Below are 20,594 nucleotides of genomic sequence, written 5' to 3' on the forward strand. Positions count from 1 at the left end.
ACCCTAGGAAAGAAATCTGGAACTATCAGCAACAGAATACAAGAGATGGAAGAGAGAATCTCACTTACAGAAGATTACATAGAGAACATCTGCACAACAATCAAAGAAAATACAAAACGCAAAAAAGATCCTAACTCAAAACATCCAGGATATCCAGAACACAATGAGAAGACCAAACCTACGGATAATAGGAATTGATGAGAATGAAGATTTTCAACTTAAAGAGCCAGCATATATCTTAAACAAAATTATAGAAGAAAACTTCCCAAACCTAAAGAATGACATTCCCATGAACATACAAGAAGCCGATGGAACTCCAAATAGAATGGACCAGAAAAGAAGTTCCTCCCAACACATAATAGTCAGAAAAACAAATGCACTAAATAAAGAGAGAATATTAAAAGCAGTAAGGGAGAAAGGTCAAGTAACATATAAAGGCAGGCCTATCAGAATTACACCAGACTTTTCACCAGAGACTATGAAAGCCAGAAGGGACTGGACAGATGTTCTACAGACACTAAGAGAACACAAATGCCAGCCCAGGCTACTATACCCGGCAAAATTCTCAATTATCATAGATGGAGAAACCAAAGTATTCCACGACAAAACCAAATTCACAAATTATCTTTCCACGAATCTAGCCCTTCAAACGATAATAACAGAAAAAAAAACCAATACAAGGACAGAAACAACGCCCTAGAAAAAGCAAGAAAGTAATCCCTCAACAAACCAAAAAGAAGACAGCCACAAAAACAGAATGCCAACTATAACAACAAAAATAATAGGAAGTAACAATTACTTTTCATTAATATTTTTTAATATCAATGGAATCAATTCCCCAATAAAAAGACATAGACTAACAGACTGGCTACACAAACAGGACCCAACATTCTGCTGCTTACAGGAAACCCATCTCAGGGAAAAAGACAGACACTACCTCAGAAAGAAAGGCTGGAAAACAATTTTCCAAGAAAATGGTCTGAAGAAACAAGCTGGAGTAGCCATTCTAATATCTAATAAAATTGACTTCAAACCCAAAGTTATCAAAAAAGACAAGGAGGGACACTTCATATTCATGAAAGGTAAAGTCATCCAAGAGAAACTCTCAATTCTGAATATCTATGCTCCAAATGCAAGGGCATCCACTTTCATTAAAGACACTTTAGTAAAGCTCAAAGCACACATTGAACCTCACATAATAATAGTGGGAGACTTCAACACACCACTTTCATCAATGGACAGATCATGGAAACAGAAACTAAACAGGGAAACAGTGAAATTAAGAGAAGTTATGAAACAAATGGACTTAACAGATATATACAGAACATTTTATCCTAAAACAAAAGGATATACCTTCATCTCAGCACCTCATGGGACCTTCTCCAAAATTGACCATGTAATTGGTCACAAAACAATCCTCAACAGATACAAAAATATTGAAACTGTCCCATGCATCCTATTAGACCACAAATGACTAAGGCTGATCTTCAATAACAACATAAATAATGGAAAGCCAACATTTACATGGAAACTGAACAACAATCTTCTCAATGAAACCTTGGTCAAAGATGGAATAAAGAAAGAAATAAAAGACATTTTACAGTTTAATGAAAATGAAGCCACAATTTACCCAAACCTATGGGACACAATAAAAACATTTCTAAGAGGGAAACTCATAGCTCTGAGTGCCTCCAAAAAGAAACTAGAGAGAGCACACACTAGCAGCTTGACAACACATCTAAAAGCTCTAGAAAAAAAAAGGAAGAAAATTCACCCAAGAGGAGTAGATGGCAGGAAATAATCAAACTCAGGGGCAAAATCAACCAAGTAGAAACAAGAAGTACTAATCAAAGAATTAAGCAAATGAGGAGATGGTTCTTTGAGAAAATCAACAAGATAGATAAACACATAGGTAGACTCACTAGAGGGCACAGGGACAGCATCCTAATTAACAAAATCAGAAATGAAAAGGAAGACAAAACAACAAATGCTGAAGAAATCCAAAACACCATCAGATCCTTCTACAAAAGGCTATACTCAATAAAACTAGAAAACCTGGACGAAATGCACAGATTTCTAGACAGATACCAGGTACCAAAGATGAATCAGGATTAATTTAATAATCTAAAGAGTCCCTTATCCCCTAAAGAAATAGAAGCAATCATTAATAGTCTCCCAGCCAAAAAAAGCCCAGGACCAGATGGTTTAGTACAGAATTCTATCAGGCCTTCAAAGAAGATCTAATTCCAGTTCTGCACAAACTATTCCACAAAATAGAAGTAGAAGGTACTCTATCCAACTCATTCTATGAAGCCATAATTACTCTGATACCTAAACCACAGAAAGATCCAACAAAGATAGAGAACTTCAGACCAATTTCCCTTATGAATATCAATGCAAAAATACTCAATAAAATTCTCGCTAACCGAATCCAAGAACGCATTAAAGCAGTCATCCATCCTGACCAAGTAGGTTTTATTCCAGGGATGCAGGGATGGTTTAATATATGGAAATCCATCAACATAATCCATTATATAAACAAACTCAAAGACAAAACCAACTAATCATCTTGTTAGACGCAGAAAAAGCATTTGACAAGATCCAACACCCATTCATGATAAAAGTCTTGGAAAGATCAGGAATTCAAGTCCCATACCTAAACATGATAAAAGCAATCTACAACATACCAGTAGCCAACATCAAAGTACATGGTGAGAAGCTGGAAGCAATCCCACTAAAATCAGGGACTAGACAAGGCTGCCCACTTTCTCCCTACCTATTCAACATTGTACTTGAAGTCCTAGCCAGAGCAATTCCACAACAAAAGATCAAGGGGATACAAATTGGAAAAGATGGAGTCAAAATATCACTTTTTGCAGATGATATGATAGTATATATAATTGACCCTAAAAATTCCACCAGAGAACTCCTAAAGGTGATAAACAGCTTCAGTGATGTAACTGGATATAAAATTAACTCAAACAAGTCAATGGCCTTTCTCTACATCAAGAATAAACAGGCTGAGAAAGAAATTAGGGAAACAACACCATTCTCAATAGTCACAAATAATATAAAATATCTTGGCGTGACTCTAACTAAGGAAGTGAAAGATCTGTATTATAGGTACTTCAAGTCTCTGAAGAAAGAAATTAAAGAAGATCTCACAAGATGGAAAGATCTCCCATGCTCATGGATTGGCAGGATCAACTTTGTAAAAATGGCTATCGTGCCAAAAGCAATCTACAGATTCAGTGCAATCCCAATCAAAATTCCAACTCAATTCTTCAACGAATTAGAAGGGGCAATTTGCAAATTCATCTGGAACAGCAAAAAACCTAAGATAGCAAAATCTCTTCTCAAGGATAAAAGAACCTCTGGTGGAATCACCATGCCTGACCTAAAGTTTTACTACAGAGCAATTGTGATAAAAACTGCATGGTACTGGTATAGTGACAGACAAGTAGACCAATAAAATAGAATTGAAGACCCAGAAATGAACCCACACACCTATGGTCACTTGATCTTTGACAAGGGAGCTAAAACCATCTAGTGGAAGAAAGACAGCATTTTCAACAAATGGTGCTGGCACCACTGGTGGTTATCATGTAGAAGAATGTGAATTGGTCCATTCCTATCTCCTTGTACTAAGGTCAAATCTAAGTGGATCAAGGAGCTCCACATAAAACCAGAGACACAGAAACTTATAGAGGAAAAAGTGGGGAAAAGTCTCGAAGATATGGGCTCAGGGGAAAAAATTCCTGAATAAAACCGCAATGGCTTGTGCTGTAAAATCGAGAATTGACCAATGAGACCCCATCAAACTGCAAAGCTTCTGCAAGGCAATAGACACCGTCAATAAGACAAAAAGGACACAAACAGATTGGGAAAGGATCTTTACCAATCCTACATCAGATAGGGGACTAATATCCAATATACATAAATAACTCAAGAAGGTGGACTCCAGAAAATCAAATAAGCCCATTAAAAAATGGGGCTCAGAGCTAAAAATTATTCTCACCTGAGGAATATGGAATGGCTGAGAAGCACCTGAAAAAATATTTAACATCCTTAATCATCAGGGAAATGCAAATCAAAACAACCCTGAGATTCCATCTCACACCAATCAGAATGTCTCAGGTCAAAAATTCAGTTGACAGCAGATGCTGGTGAGGATGTGGAGAAAGAAGAACACTCCTTCGTTGATTGTGGAAGCTTGTACAACCACTCTGGAGATCAGTCTGGTGGTTCCGTGTAAAATTGGATATAGTACTACCGGAGGATCCTGCAATACCTCTCCTGGGCATATATCCAGAGGATGTCCCAACCGGTAAGAAGGACACATGCTCCACTATGATCATAGCAGCCTTATTTATAATAGCCAGAAGCTGGAAAGAACCCAGATGCCCCTCAACAGAGGAATGGATAAAAAAAATAATGTGGTACATTTACACAATGGTGTACTACTCAGCTATTAAAAAAATGAATTTATGAAATTCCTAGGCAAATGGTTGGACCTGGAGGTCATCATCCTGAGTGAGGTAATACAATCACAAAAGAACTCAAATGATATGTACTCACTGATAAGTGGATATTAACCCAGAAACTTAGTATACTCGAGTTATAAGATATAATTTGCAAAACACATGAAACTGAAGAACTCAGACCAAAGTGTGGATACTTTGCCCCTTCTTAGAATTGGAAAAAAAAAAAAAAACACCCATGGAAGGGGTTACAGAGACAAAGTTTGGAACTATGACAAAAGGATGACCATCTAGGGACTGCCATATCCAGGGCTCCATCCCATAATTAGCCTCCAAAAAATGACACCATTGCATACACTAGCAAGCGTTTGCTGAAAGGACCCTGATATATCTGTCTCTTGTGAGACTATGCTAGGGCCTAGCAAACACATAAGTGGATGCTCACAGTCAGCTATTGGATGGATCACAGGACCCCCAATGGCGGAGCTAGAGAAAGTATCCAAGGATCTAAAGAGATTGCAACCCTGTAGGTGCAACATCATTATGAACTAACCAGTACCCTGGAGCTCTTGACTCTAGCTGCATATGTATCAAAAGATGGCCTAGTAGGCCATCACTGGAAAGAGAGGCCCATTGGACACGCAAACTTTATATGACCCAGTACAGGGGAATGCCAGGGCCAAAAAGTGGGAATGGGTGGGTAGCGGAGGTAGGGGGAGGGTATGGGGGACTTTTGGGATAGCATTGGAATGTAATTGAGGAAAATACATAATAAAAATAATTAAAAAAAGAAAATTGTCATCAAGTTATTTTCTCATTGTACTTAACAAAAATCTATTTTTCTTTTAACACTGATGCCAAACAAGTTTTGCATCATGGTAGTGTAGAAACATTGAAAAAAAGTAACCAGGGCAGAGTACTCAGTTCAAAAGCAAGGCTCTCACCTGATATGCTGAATTTTATTTCCAAATTCTTCAATTAATTTCTCTCTCTCTTTTTTTTTATAAAATGGTATGTATTCTTTATTCCTCTCTAGTCCTTATAAAAGTATTATGTACATCGCCTGATTTAAGACATAACAAAGCATATTACATGAAGACAGATGTGTCATTCTAACACATTTGGGAAAATGTATCCTGATCTTAGTACTTGTGTAGTTTTCCCTTTTCTAAATGTAGGACAACATGTAAGAGGTACAATTTTATGTGCATCTGTGGCTGTTGTCACACTAGAAATGAAATATTGCCAAGGGTAGCACCCATGGCAATTTTTCACTCTCTCAATTGCAGAAAAATGACCTGCCACATTCTAGGTGTTCAATAAATATTTTCCGAGTGAATAGATGGCATTATGGTGCAGCTCTTCCACCCAATATTTCAGTGTCTTAGAGACGTTCTTAGTGATTTCCACTTTGTGATGCTGTTGAATTCCTCCAGTGTCCTCAGTGAACATATATGAGACTACTAGACCCAGTTCAGAAAGCCTCTAATGTGCAATTTTATCTCCTGTAAATTCAGTTAACTAACCACCTACAGATCAAAAGTTATTAAATGTAAGAATATGGCAATGCACAACCTATATGTTTTGAATTTCAGTCCATTTTAAGTAGCAGGATAAAATCAACTCTCAGTTAATTGTGCCCTAAGTGTGTACTCTGCCAGTCATCAAGTAGCCATGTACACTATCAGTGACAAATATACTTAATATTTTTAGTATTCAAGTAAGTCTGACAGAATGCAAAGTTCATTCACAATGTCTCTGCTGTTCGCCCTACTTGAGCTCTTTATGAGGCACAGTACCAGTCAACGCTGTCAAAAAGCAGTGGATACATAACAATACAATGGTTAGAGACACAGAGCACACTCAGAAAACTTCAATTGTCAAACATTACTTTGTTTTTAATAATTGTTTCTAATATTTCATGGATTGTTTATATTTTTATGTTTTAATAAATGTACTTTTATACAGCTGCTTATATTTATGTTTTATGGTGCCCAGAGATATTCTATAACCAATTAATAGCTCTTCTCTGAGGTCTCCCTCTTTCTGTAGCTATGAATTGACTTGGCCTTTCATTCACAGTTGGGACTTCATGAGATTTGCCCAACTCGCCTTCCATATTAGGAGGTGAATGTCTGCTGTCCTATAAATGCCCTCATTGGTAGTAAAAATGTGCTATATGTATTCAATGAAATTCTATTCACCTATAAATAACTAAATATGCAAATAAATGAACTGAAATAAAGTATATTATGCTGAATATAGTAACTCAGACTTCCTTATTTATGGTTATGAACTCTTAAAGTTTAGATGTTGGCATATGTCATGGATTTACCCCAGAAATAAGGGGAGTTAAATAGGACCATTGGAGAAAACTACAGGGAGAAAAAGCCACATAGAAATCAGGTGCTATGAAGATATAAATGATCAAATAGGGATTCTTATAGAGGAAGTGAACATGCAATACGGAGGGATAGAGAGGAGGAAGACAAAATACTAAATATATTGAAAAATATAGGGATCATGTTTTTCTACATACTTAATGTTATTGTCTTGCCTGTTTCTTGGAATTTATTTTATGGCAAATGTTAAGTGGCAAGGAATCTTCCGTCAGAAAAATAACATTCCATGGATTATAATAGCAAATTAGTGAAAACCATCTAAAAAACCATCTACTAAAAACTCAGTAAAAAGTCGGGTGTGGTGGCGCACGCCTTTAATCCCAGCACTCGGGAGGCAGAGGCAGGCGGATTTCTGAGTTCGAGGCCAGCCTGGTCTACAAAGTGAGTTCCAGGACAGCCAGGGCTACACAGAGAAACCCTGTCTCAAAAAACCAAAAAAAAAAAAAAAAAAACTCAGTAAATACACTGAATTGCATCCATAAAATAATAAGCTTTCCAATAAATACATTATTAGTTCTCTTTTATAAGATGACACTTGTCTAGTCTGAAAGTATTTATATATAAAATTATAATTAAGCAACTGAAATTCATAATTCAAATATGTTTCTTTAAAGATTAAAATTACAGGAAAACTTAATGTCATCTATGACATTTCTTCCATTTTTGAACATATGTGTTGAGAAGATGCAAATATTTTATTCATTTATGCAAGACATATATATTAATTGTTCTCAGAAATGGGATCAAAATTTATGCTAGGAATATTTTTCTGTAAAAAACAAGACATTATGTTTTTTAAAATTAAAAACATAAAATTTTATCACACTTGCTTCACTGTGGTAATCTTAACTGATGAAATAAATTCAGTATTGACAGATAAAAATGCTATTGAAAGAGTTAGAATAGATTTAAACAAGTATGCTTTGGGCTACTAGACAGGACAAATGAGATTTTTGAATTTGACATTCTGTAGGTTTAATTTAACTATAATCAGGTCAAAAATATATTCAAACAGAATAGAACAAAATAGATGCATTTTAATGATAAATAAAACTCATGAGCTAGCTCTTATAATGAATAGAATTCTTCTCTTTTCATTTATGTTTTAGTTTTCCTATTTGCTGCATTTGAGATAACCTCAGACTTTGTAGCTTAGATTGTCATTGAATTTGGAATGGCACCCAGGCTTTCCACTAACTCAGGATCCTATTGTCACAACCTCCCTAGCATTGGTTTTCTTGCCGAGAATAACCATACACAACATACTTTTTAATAAGATATTAAAGTACACAGTTTGACTCTATGTGAGTGATGGAGGGATTGAAAAGTTCCAATCCAAATATAATTACTCAACTTGTATGTTAAATATTGTAAAGTTTATTTTGCTTGGTTAAAAATTCTATCTAAAAGTAGCATCATCATTCTCAAAGAATAGTAAGTGACTTGCATACGAGTTTAGTAATGAAAATATTTACAAAGATAGTATTGTAAAACAAGCTTTTGTTTTTGTATGTACTTAAGTATAAAATTTATAAAATCTAACATGTAGGAAGTATTATAAATTTATCTCATTCATATATCTGGTTTACATCAGTCTTCATTTAATTCATTAATAAAAAAGGAATAAAGAGACATTATGATATGTCTACTTACATCATTTCCTATGCATCCCAATTTTAATTAATTCTTCTTGTTTTATATTAAAAAAACACTATCCACAAGTTTCTATCATTTTTTCTATTTTTCTTTTTTAAGAATTCGACTGCATGGCTTTCTCTTATAGGAACACTAAGGAAAGCAATCAACTTTTGCTTTTTTTTTTTAAAGTAAAACAACAAAATAAGTTTATTATTATACACTTTTTAAGAATAGAAATCTGTAAGGCAAAGGTACAGTGTCAATGGGATGAAAAGGTAGTTTATAGAATGGAAAAAGATTTTCATTAACTCCAAGTTCATTAGAGAGCTAATATCTAAATTATATAAAGAACTCAGGAGACTAGACATCAGCAAATCAAATAATTCAATAAAAAAAAAAAGACGGGGTACACATACTAACAGAGGATTCTTAAGAGAGGAAATTCAAATAGCTGAGGAATATAGAAATGTTCAGTTGTCAGGAAAATACAAATCAAAACTACTTTGAGTTCCCATCTTACAATTCTCAGAATGGCTAAGATCAATAATACAAGTGATAGCTCATGCTAATGAGGATGTGGGGCAAGCAGAGCATTCTTTCATTGCTGGTGAGAGTGCTAACCTGTACGGTTACTATTGAATCCAATATGGCAGTTCCAGAATGGCTGAGAAGCACCTCAACTTTTGCTTTAATGCCACCATTCAACTTTTCTTCATGAATCTTCACACATAACAAATAAAATCACATCACAACCTCATCTTTTGAATGGGCTATTGCTAAATAAAGAAACAATGGCACCACAGCCATTTGCTAGAGTAAGGTGAAAGTCATGAAGCCAACACAACTGTTTGACGAAGTACCAGCAATGTTGAGCCACATGCTGCCGTCCTTGACCTGATGCCCTTTTCTTTCTGTTTGAGTCCCTAGGTGTTCCACTCTTGGGGCACTATTAACATAATGATCACCCATGCCTTCTCTGACAAAACTGCTACTGTATTCCTCTGAGAAATTCTTAAAGGTACTACCGTCAACTGTCTAAGGAAGTAACTTAGCTGACCCTAATTGGGAGTCTTCTCTATGCTTTGGAGATTGTTATAGGTCCCTAAGCAACTTCATGAAACAAAATAATTGGAATAGTTGGAACTCAGAGGAGGATAAAAAGGTTCAGAAGGACTGGGCAAATGACAGCAGAACAGAGCACAGAACTCCTTTTACAGTATGTTTAGAATTTCTTAGAGTTAAACCTATAGGATACTAAGTAAGTACTCAGCAACCAAAGCTAGGATGACTAGTATAATGCAATAGTATTTATAGGCAGAGCAAGAATGATATAAGTGAATGTAAGAAGAATAAGACACCAGGATTTGTCATTCTTGGAGAGATTGGTTTATGCCAGGTTGCTGTAATGATAATTTAGAAACAAAACAATTAGCTGGGCAGCGGTGGCACATGCCTTTAATCCCAGCACTTGGGAGGCAGAAGCAGGCAGATTTCTGAGTTTGAGGCCAGCCTGGTCTCCAGAGTGAGTTCCAGGACAGCCAGAACTACACAGTGGAAAAAGCCAGAAGAAGAAGAAGAAGAAGAAGAAGAAGAAGAAGAAGAAGAAGAAGAAGAAGAAGAAGAAGAAGAAGAAGAAGAAGAAGAAGAAGAAGAAGAAACAAAACAATTAATTTATTAGACAAATTCTTATAAGAGCATAAATACAAATAATAGCTACAATTCATAAGCCTGACTTCTCAGACTTAGGGAAATTTGCAAGTGATATGATTGACAAGTAAAAATTAATAATATCCTGCTTACAGTAGGGTGATTTCCCTGTACAAACTAGGATTCTATCAATTTTCTATCTAAGGATTTTGAAACCACAAAGTGCTCTTAACTTGAGAACAGACTGATATATGCTTGATTTTTTAAGATAAAATGATTTGTAGAATTTTTAGGAATAAAGATATGGTGTTGATGATAATCAGATATTTCTACATGTGCTTAACTTCTAACCCTGTGTATACTAGAAAAGTTTGCCAGGACAAAATGATATGAATGTTTTTGAATCCGTATAAAGAAATTTTCTGATTGCTACTCAGTCAGAATTGCAAAGCATCTAAATCTTGGTGTCTGACTCAATGGCCCCTTGCCTAATACTTTCATCCTCTCTGGAGCCAATTAACAGCTGTGAATGGGCCTCAGCACAATGGGTTATTAGGACAGTCCTTATATAGGTAGTCTTATTATAGCATTTCCATGAACTGATTAATTAGGCCTCTATCTGTTGAAGTCAAAATAATCATCTTCAAAGAAATAATTTGATTTAGACAAATATAAAAATATTAAAAATCAGATAGTACAACAAGGCACGCGCTTACAAGATTCATAGACTTTTAAAAAATCTTGCATATAAATAGTTGTGAAATCAGTTAGATGAATCTATTCCTTGGCATTTTCTGTTTACTAAATATCACTGTAACAAGAACACAGAATTAATACAATGATAAATATTGTGACTTAAACTTTTAGATTTACTTTTAATTGGTAATTTTCTGAGATTCCATAATCATTATAATGTAGCAATGTTGTGTAATAGGCATTATTCTTATTACTATATATTTGGGATAACTAATGAACAGAAATTAAATAACTCTTCCTAATTTCACAACAGACAATTGGAACAACTTAACTATACATCACACCTGGGCTGATTCCGGTACTAAATATAAAGGTACGATTTTATACATAATTATTCCTTAGATGATTAAAAATTATCTTGTACTTTTCAGGGGATGATTATTGTTATGTGTCATATATTGTGTTAAAAATGGTTGATAAGAAGGTATTAGGAAGAGAAGACATGGGCATAAGTAGTTGCTGGCTAAAAACATGATTATTTAACAATATTATTTTGTGATTCAGAAAATCTTTAGTGCCTCTAGGACACAAGGAATACATGCGTAAAATATTCTCATTCAGACATTCAGAAAAATTGTCCATACAATGAAGTTGATTAAAATTTACTTGTAGTCAGTCTTTGAAGTGATCATATGTATGAAATGACAGAGATATATTCCAACAAAGAAAAGCAACATAGTTTTTATTGATTTCAAAAATATGGAACTGTGACAATACATAAGTTGCATTTTGGAATGTTGACAGTATAGTAAGCCCAAATTGTTCATGGCTATATTAGAGATAAACAGTTATCAAATGAAATTATATATTTATTCATTTGCAATTCTATATTAAGTGTTTTATGCTGAGCAATATACAAATTATATGTGACAATGTTTAAATAATTTTTCTTTATTGTAGAGCAGGCTCAATTACTCTCTACCATGGTTTGGGGTATTCATAATTTCTTTTTCACTATTTGCTAGCTACACACAAAAGTTCAAGGATATTCCAAACACATAAATAGCGGATGCAGTTTTGGTCCTCTGTGAGTTTAGAGATATGGATAAAATATATTATTTGAATGTAAGGGAAGTCTCAGACAAGCAGACTCAACTCAACTCATCTTTAAATAAAGCATTTTTAGGAAGACACATCTGAACCCAAAGATACCTTTATTGTCAAATAAAGTTGTTGCTTAACATGTATTTGATAGAGGGGTTTAACTCCCTGTGAGAGTTAAATATAGATTAATTACAAAAGATTTGGACTGGCTGTATAATATAGCAAAGTATTAGAGAATGTGACAGGCAATAGAATATGTGTAGAACTAACTCTACCATGCCTGTAGTTATAGTACTGCCTAAATAAGTGAGTTTGGTATTAAGCTAAGCAAATATATTAAATACTTATTATACATTTTTAGAGAAAAATATTTTTTCTAAATATGCAACCAATATTTTCATATGGGTATTTTGTTCCCCCTTCAAAGAAGGATCAAAGTATCCACAATTTGGTCTTCTTTCTTCTTGAGTTTCATGTGGATTTTCAGACTGTTATGAAGGAGTATTCAGGAGGCTACACTAATATGGATAATGTCATTACAGGTCCCAACATTTCTTTTTTCTTTCTTTTTCATTACTTCTTCTTTTATTTTTATTAGATATTTTCTTTATTTACATTTCAAATGTTGTCCCCTTTCCCTTTCCTGGATTCCCCACAGAAAACCCCCTATCACTTCCTCCCTTCATCTGCTCATCACCACCCACTCCAGATTCAAGGCCCTGGCATTCCTCTACACTGAGGCATAGAGCCTTCATAGGATCAAGGGCTTCTCCCTCCATTGATGAGTGACTAGGCCATCCTCTGGTACATATGCAACTAGAGCCATGAGTACCACCATGTGTATTCTTTGGTTGGTGGTTTAGTCCCAGGAAGCTTTGGGGGTACTGGTTCATTCATATTGTTGTTCCTCCTAATAGGCTGTAAACCCCTTCAACTCCTTTGGTACTTTCTCTAATTCCTTCATTGGGGAACCTGGGCTCAGTACAATGGATGGCTGTGAGCATACACTTCTGTATTTGTCAGGCACTGGCAGAGCCTCTCAGGAGACAGCTATATTAGGCTCCTGTGATCAAGAACTTGTTGACATCCACAGTAGTGTCTTGGTTTGGTGATTGTATATGGGATGGGTCCCCAGGTGGGGGATTCTGGATGGTCATTCCTCCAGTCTCTGTTCCACACTTTGACTCTGTAACTCCTTCCATGGGTATTTTATTCCCCTTTCTAAGAAGGACTGAAGTATCCACACTTTGGTCTTCTTTCTTCTTGAGTTTCATGTGGTTTATGAATTTTATCTTGGGTATTCCAAGATTCTGGGCTAATAGTCAACTATCAATGAGTGCATATCATGTATATTCTTTTGTGATTGGGTTTAACTCAGGATTATATTCTCCAGATACATCCATTTGCCTAAGAATTTTATAACTCCATTATTTTTAATAGCTGAGTAGTACACCAGTATGTAAATGTACCACGTATTCTGTATCCATTCCTCTGTTGAGGGACATCTGTGTTCTTTGCAGCATATAGCTATTATAAATAAGGCTGCTATGAACATAGTGGAGCATGTGTCCTTATTACATCTTGGAGCATCTTCTGTGTATATATTCAGGAGTGGTATTGCTGAGTCCTCAGGTAGCAATATTTCCAATTTTCTGAGAATCCGCCAGACTGATTTCCAGAGTAGTTGTACCAGCTTGCAATCCTACCAGCAATCGAGGAGTGTTCCTCTTTCTCCACATCCTGTCCAGCATCTACTGTCACCTAAGTTTTTGATCTTAGCCATTCTGACTGGTGTGAGGTGGAATCTCAGGGTTGTTTTGATTTTAATTTCCCTGATGACTAAGAATGTTGAACATCTCTTTAGGTGCTTCTTGCCATTTGATATTCCTCAGTTGAAAATCATTTGTTTAGCTCTGTACCCCATTTTTAATGTGGTTATTTGGTTCTATGGAGACTAACTTCTTCATTTCCTTGTATAGCTGTATTTCTTCAACCAGATGTATGATTGATAAAGATCTTTTTTCAATTTGTTGGTTGCTGTTTTGTATTATTGACAGTGTCCTTTGCCTTAGAGAAGCTTTGCAATTTCATGAGGTTCCATTTGTCTATTGTCATTTAACATTTCATCCAAATAAAAAAGAGTATACCTACTTCTCATTATCTCATGGTAGCCTCTCCAAAATTGACCATATAATTGGTCACAAAACAGGGTTAAACAGATACAGGAAGATTGAAATAATCCCATGCATCCCATCAGATCACCAGGGATTAAGGCTGTCCTTCAATAATAACAAAAGCAATGGAAAGTCCACGTAAAGATGGAAGCTGAACAGCACTCTACTCAATGATAACTTGGTCAAAGAAGAAGTAAAGAAAGAAATTAAAGACTTTTTAGAGTTTAATGAAAATGAAGGCACATCATACTAAAATTTATGGAACACAATGAAAGCAGTGTTAACAGGAAAACTCACAGCTCTAACTGCCTCCAAAAAGAAACTGGAAAGAGCAAAGTCTAGCAGCTTGATAGCACACCTGAAAGCTCTAGAACAAAAAGAAGCAAATACACCCAAGAGGAGTAGATGGCAAGAAATAATCAAAATCAGGGCTGGCTGAAAGCAACCAAGTAGAAACAAAAAGAACTATACAAAGAAACAACAAAACCAGAAGCTGGTTCTTTGAGAAAATCAATAAGATAGATGAACCCTCAGCCAGACTAACCAGAGGGCACAGAGACAGTAACCAAATTGATCAAATCACAACTGAAAAGGGAGGTATAACAACAGAAACCGAGAAAATTCAAAAACTGATTACATCCTAATACAAAAGACTATACTCAACAAAACTGGAAAATCTGGATGAAATGGACAATTTTCTACACAGATCCACATGCTAAAGTTAAAATAGGATCATATAAACCATCGAAATAGTCCCACAACCCTCAATGAAATAGCAGCAGTCATTTAAAAGTCTTCCAAAAAAAAAAATGCCCAGGACCAGATGATTTTTAGTTCAAAATTCTATTAGAAATTCAAAGAAGACCTAATATCAATACTCATCAAACTATTCCACAACATAGAAACTGAAGGAACACTACCCAATTCATTCTATGAAGGCACAAATATGCTTATACCTTGTCTTAGTCAGCGTTTCTATTCCTGCACAAATATCACGACCAAGAAGCAAGTTGGGGAGGAAAGTGTTTATTTGGCTTACACTTCCATACTGCTGTTCATCACCAAAGGAATTCGGGACTGGAACTCAAGCAGGTCAGGAAGCAGGAGCTGAGCAGAAGCCATGGAGGGATGTTCTTTACTGGCTTGCTTCCCCTGGCTGGCTCAGCCTGCTCTCTTATAGAACCAAGACTACCAGCCCAGAGATAGTCCCACCCACAAGGGACCTTTTCCCCTTGATCAATAATTGAGAAAATGCCTTACAGTTGGATCTCATGGAGGCATTTTCTCAACTGAAGCTCCGTTCTCTGTGATAACTCCAGATGTGTCAAGTTGACACAAAACTAGCCAGTACATACCTCAACCACACAAAGACCCAACAACAAAAGAGAACTTGAGACCAATTTCCCTTATGAATATTAATGCAAAAATACACAATAAAATTCTTGCAAACTGAATGCAAGAACACATCAAAACAATCATCTGTCATAATTAAGTAGACTTCATCCTGGGGATGCAGGGATGGTTCTTTGTATGGACATCCATCAATGTAATTCACTATATAAACAAACCCAAAGAATAAAACCATATGACCATCTCATTAGATGCTGAGAAAGCATTTGACAAAATCCAACACCCCTTCATGATAAAAGTCTTGGAAAGACCAGGAATTGAAGGCCCATACCTAAGCATAATAAAAGCAAACCAATTGCCAACATCAAACTAAATGGAGAGAAACTTGAAGCAATCCCACTAAAACAGGGACTGGACAAGGCTGCCTACTCTCTCCCCACCTGCTCAATATAGTACTCAAAGTCCTAGCCAGAGCAATTAGACAACAAAAGGAGGTCAAAGTGATATAAATTGGAAAGGAAGAAGACAAAGTATCACTATTTGTAGATGATATGATCGTACACTTAAGTAACTCTAAAATTTCCAGCAGAGAACTCCTGTTTTCTTATGTTTGTTTGTTTGTTTCTTTGTTTTCTAGACAGGGTTTCTCTTTACAGCCCTGGCTGACCTGAAACTCACTTTGTAGACCAGGCTGGCCATAAACTCAGAAATCCACTTGCCTCTGCCTCCTATGTGCTTGGATTAACAGTGTATACCACCACTGCCTGACAAGAACTCCTAAATCAAAAAGAAAAAAAAAAAAACCAAACCTGCCAAATGGCTGGATAGAAAATTAACTCAAAATAATCAGCAGTCTTCCTCCATTCAAAGGATAACCAGGCTGAGAAAGAAATTAGGGAAATGTCACCATTTACAATAGTCACAAATAATATAAAATACCTTGGTGTGACTTTAACCAAGCAAGTGAACCATCAATATGCCAAGAACTTCTAGTTTTTTCATTTCTATGTCAATTGCTATGGACTGAAAAGCAGAAATCTCTCTGAAAGAAATTTGAGGAATGCTGTAATCAGTGGGTATAAAGTAAAGTCATAGGAGTTGCTTTCAGGCTATGTTCACTAGGAGAGTACCAGGAGCAAGTTCTTTTCTAAGTCCTAGATGTTGTCTATCAACATGTCCTTGAACTTGAGAAAAATAATTGACAGTCTACATGAAATCTCCTCAGGGATCCACAGGACAAAATTATAACAGAGATAGGGAAGCAAGCAGGAAGCTACAATCTTAGGTAGAAACTTATAGGTAGGTGATAGATTTAGGAGAGCAAGAGTCAGATTTTTTTTAATGGATGTTTCCCCTGATGAGTTGACTACCTTCAGTGAAGTACACATATCAATGTGTGTATGAACAACACAAACTGTATCTGGAAGATTGTAGAAATACAAAAATAATTCACAAAGTTTGAGCATAACAAAGTGGGGATGGGTTAGGAAGGAGTGGGGGCAGAAATAGGATAATAATTCATTTTATGAAAATAATAATTTAATAAAATGAGAAAAAATTAATTTATACATATGTTACTTTTTCATCTATTTCAAAGAGTTAAAATTATTTTACCTGCTTTCAGTTTTTAAGTTCTCAAAAAAAATCAGGTTTGGTTATTCATTCTATCAGATATAATAGTTACTACTGTTTGTTTATGCATATTTAATTATTCTTTATTACCTCATTAACTTTTGAGCACAGGGGAACTTAATTAAAGACTGTCACTTTCTTCTTGCTTTAATGTAAGCAATGTAGACCTTTCATCCTCCTCATTCATCTATGCTTTCATTACTTAGTGTCTTAATTTTCTTCTATTATCCTGACCCTGCCATGGCAAACAGATTAAAGATCTTATCAAGTTTGTTTTCTCATTATAAATATAATTTTCTGGTAGATCCTATCTGATTTACATTTTTATGTGTCACTAAGCTGGTTTCCTCATCATCACTCCTTCCTTTCTCTTCTATGTATGCAATTCACATCACTTTGGTGCCACCTTTTATACAATATTACCAAAATAAGTTCATTTTTTTATAGACTGAACCCAAAAGATCAGAATACCCATGATACAATTCACACACCAAATGAAGCTCAAGAAGAAAGGAGACCAAAATGTGGATGCTTCAGTCCTTCTTAGAAGGGGTAACAAAACACTCACAGGAGGTAGAGGATGGGCAGGACTTGGGAGGAAAAGAAGATGGGGAGAGGAAAAAGGGGGAGTAAAAATATGGGTCAGAACTTAAGGAAAGGCCATCCAGAGACTGCCCCACCTGGGGATCCATCCCAAAACACAAAACACAGACACTATTGTGGATCCAAGAAGTGCTTGCTGACAAGAGCCTATTATAGCTATCTCCTGAGAGGTACTGCCTAAGCCTGACAAATACAGAGGCAGATCCTTAAGGCCAAACTTTGGACTGAGCATGAGGACCCTAACTCCTCATTAGAGAGAGGACTAAAAGAGATTAAGGGGTTTGCAACTCCATAGGAAGAACAACAATATCAATGAACCAGACAACCTCCCCTCCCCCAGAGCTCCCAAGTTCTAAACAACCAACCAAAGAGTACAAATGAAGGGACCCATGGCTCCAGCTGCAGATGTAGCAGAGGATGGCATTGCCTGGCATCAATAGGAGGAGAGGCCCTTGGTCTTGTGAAGGCTTGATTTCCCAGTATAGAGGAGGGAAATGCCAGGGTGGTGAGATGGGGATGGGTGGGAATGGGAGCACCCTCATAGAGGCGGGCTCATAGAGGCGGGGAGGGGAGATTGGATAGGGGTGTTCTAGAGGGGAAACTGGGAAAGGGGATAAAAATTGAAATGTAAATACATAAAATATCCAAAAAGGGGAAAGAATAAACCTCAATTTTAAGTCATTATATGTACTTGAGCAAGAAATAACCCCTTTTTATTTCTCTTAAAAGTTGCTATTTCTCATATAATGTATTAGTTTTTACATAAATTTTCTTTCTCATAATTACAGTTCACTGCACTATACAACTATTTATTTTCACCAAATACTCAGAACCAGAGTTAAATACTCCACAAGTAAGCAGCAACCTGGCAAAAAATGATTTTTCAATTAAGTCACTCTCATGTACATAAACACACAAACATACACACACAAACACACACACACACATTATGCTCATTAAAAAGAACATCACAGTTCTCTGTATTTTAGACAGATAATGCTTTTCGTTCTTTTTTTTTTTTTTCTTCTTTAGTGATCTCTTCACGTTTGAGTTTATTTTTTAAATTTTGAATACATTAAGTTGTTTTAAGTAAACATGAAAAGAGATTTCAATACATGTTTAAGTTATCTGCTAGTAGACAATAGATTTGCCTTCAATTTTGCTTTAAGTCGGCGTAAAGAAAAGACATATATTGTTACAGTAAAATCAAAAGAGGAATAAGGTATATGAATCAAGATAAACTTTGTACTGGGTCTCAGCACATACCACACAGGATCTTTTATTTCACAGCCTTGACACTTGGTATAATTCCAACTATACCAAAGGCAAAAATTATTTGCAGTCCTGTTGACCGGGGGCATTTCCTGCCAAGCACCCAGGAGGGCGGACCGTCCATGGCTCATCTATTTTCCTATCCCATCTACTCATGTTGAGGTTTTTTGCATTGAACTGAAAACTCACCTACTTCAAAGTTGAACTACATGCTCCTCAAATCCTCTAAAACTAATTAGCATTTTTTGTCTACACCAACAAAACTCAATTGCAATTGCCACAGAAATTAGGGTTTTGCTCAAATGACCCTTGAAAAGCCACTTAGGGAGACTGAAGGCAACAACTCTACGCATCCCCCAACTCCTATTTCCCAAACCTCAGCATTTAATGTTGCAATATTATCATTTAATTCATACTCCACATCTTACATCCCCCACCAGTTTCTCAAATCAGAAAAAAAAAAAATGGTGGAAAAAGACTCTGCTTAGCACTAAGGAGAATTAAGGGTTAAGACAAAAGATTACAAGAACTAAGGAATTTAATCTTGCACAGAAAAGTGTCCTGCTAGTTGGAAACTGTGTTATTTAAAGTTATCATGACTTGTGTCTAGAATAAATTATGTGTTAGTATTACAGGAAATAGTAAACATACTCAAAATAGAGGGTAAGTACAAAATAAAGAAACTTAATTCATAAAATTTACTATCAGTAAAGTTTTCATTCATTTTTCTATATTCTCTAGTTTCATAGAACTTGTGGAAAGATTATTAATGGCATAAAATAGTCTATAAGTAAGGCTGAGTTTAGAAAGTTAGGAGAGATCACCATGTGGTCACTCAGGAATTTAATAAGCATGGCCAATGATTTTGTTTTCAGAACTTCAGTCTTCCTATCTCAAAGATAAAGAGAGCAATTATTCTCTTTGTTAGTTTTTAATAGCTCTAGGCATTCAATGAAATGTCCAGTATAAGTTGTTTCTTCATATGATTCCCGAATAGTGCTATATGGCAGTACTTGTATAGGTCACAGCACTGAAGGTTGTATGGGTTTTGGAAGGGTAATGTTTCTTACAATTACTATGCATTTCGTCAGTAGATAATTTTACATGAAAGACAAAAGTTAAATATCCTCTATATAACCAAACAACGCTTACTTAAATATAGATGTAAAATAATAACTTAGTTTATATATTTACACTTTATTTTCAGGAGAAACCCTTCTTCAAACCATCCAAGTACTTTTCAAAACACTCGTGAGTTTCCTTTGATGAGAATCATTTGGAGACCTATGGCCTCACCACCATAGTTTCTGATTCAGCAGATCTTTTTTTTTTTTTTTTTGCATTTTATTTATTTATTTATTTATTTTTTATATTTTTATTACATATTTTCCTCAATTACATTTCCAATATTATCCCAAAAGTCCCCCATAGCGCCCCCCCACTTCCCTACCCACCCATTCCCATTCTTTTGGCCCTGGCATTCCCCTATATTGGGGCATATAAAGTTTGCAAGTCCAATGGGCCTCTCTTTCCATTGATGGCCGACTAGGCCATCTTTCGATACATATGCAGCTAGAGACAAGAGCTCCAGGGTT

This window comes from Mus caroli, unplaced genomic scaffold (genome assembly GCF_978045245.1).
Source record: "Mus caroli unplaced genomic scaffold, Mus_caroli_1 scaffold_14, whole genome shotgun sequence".
Classification (NCBI taxonomy): Eukaryota; Metazoa; Chordata; class Mammalia; order Rodentia; family Muridae; genus Mus; species Mus caroli.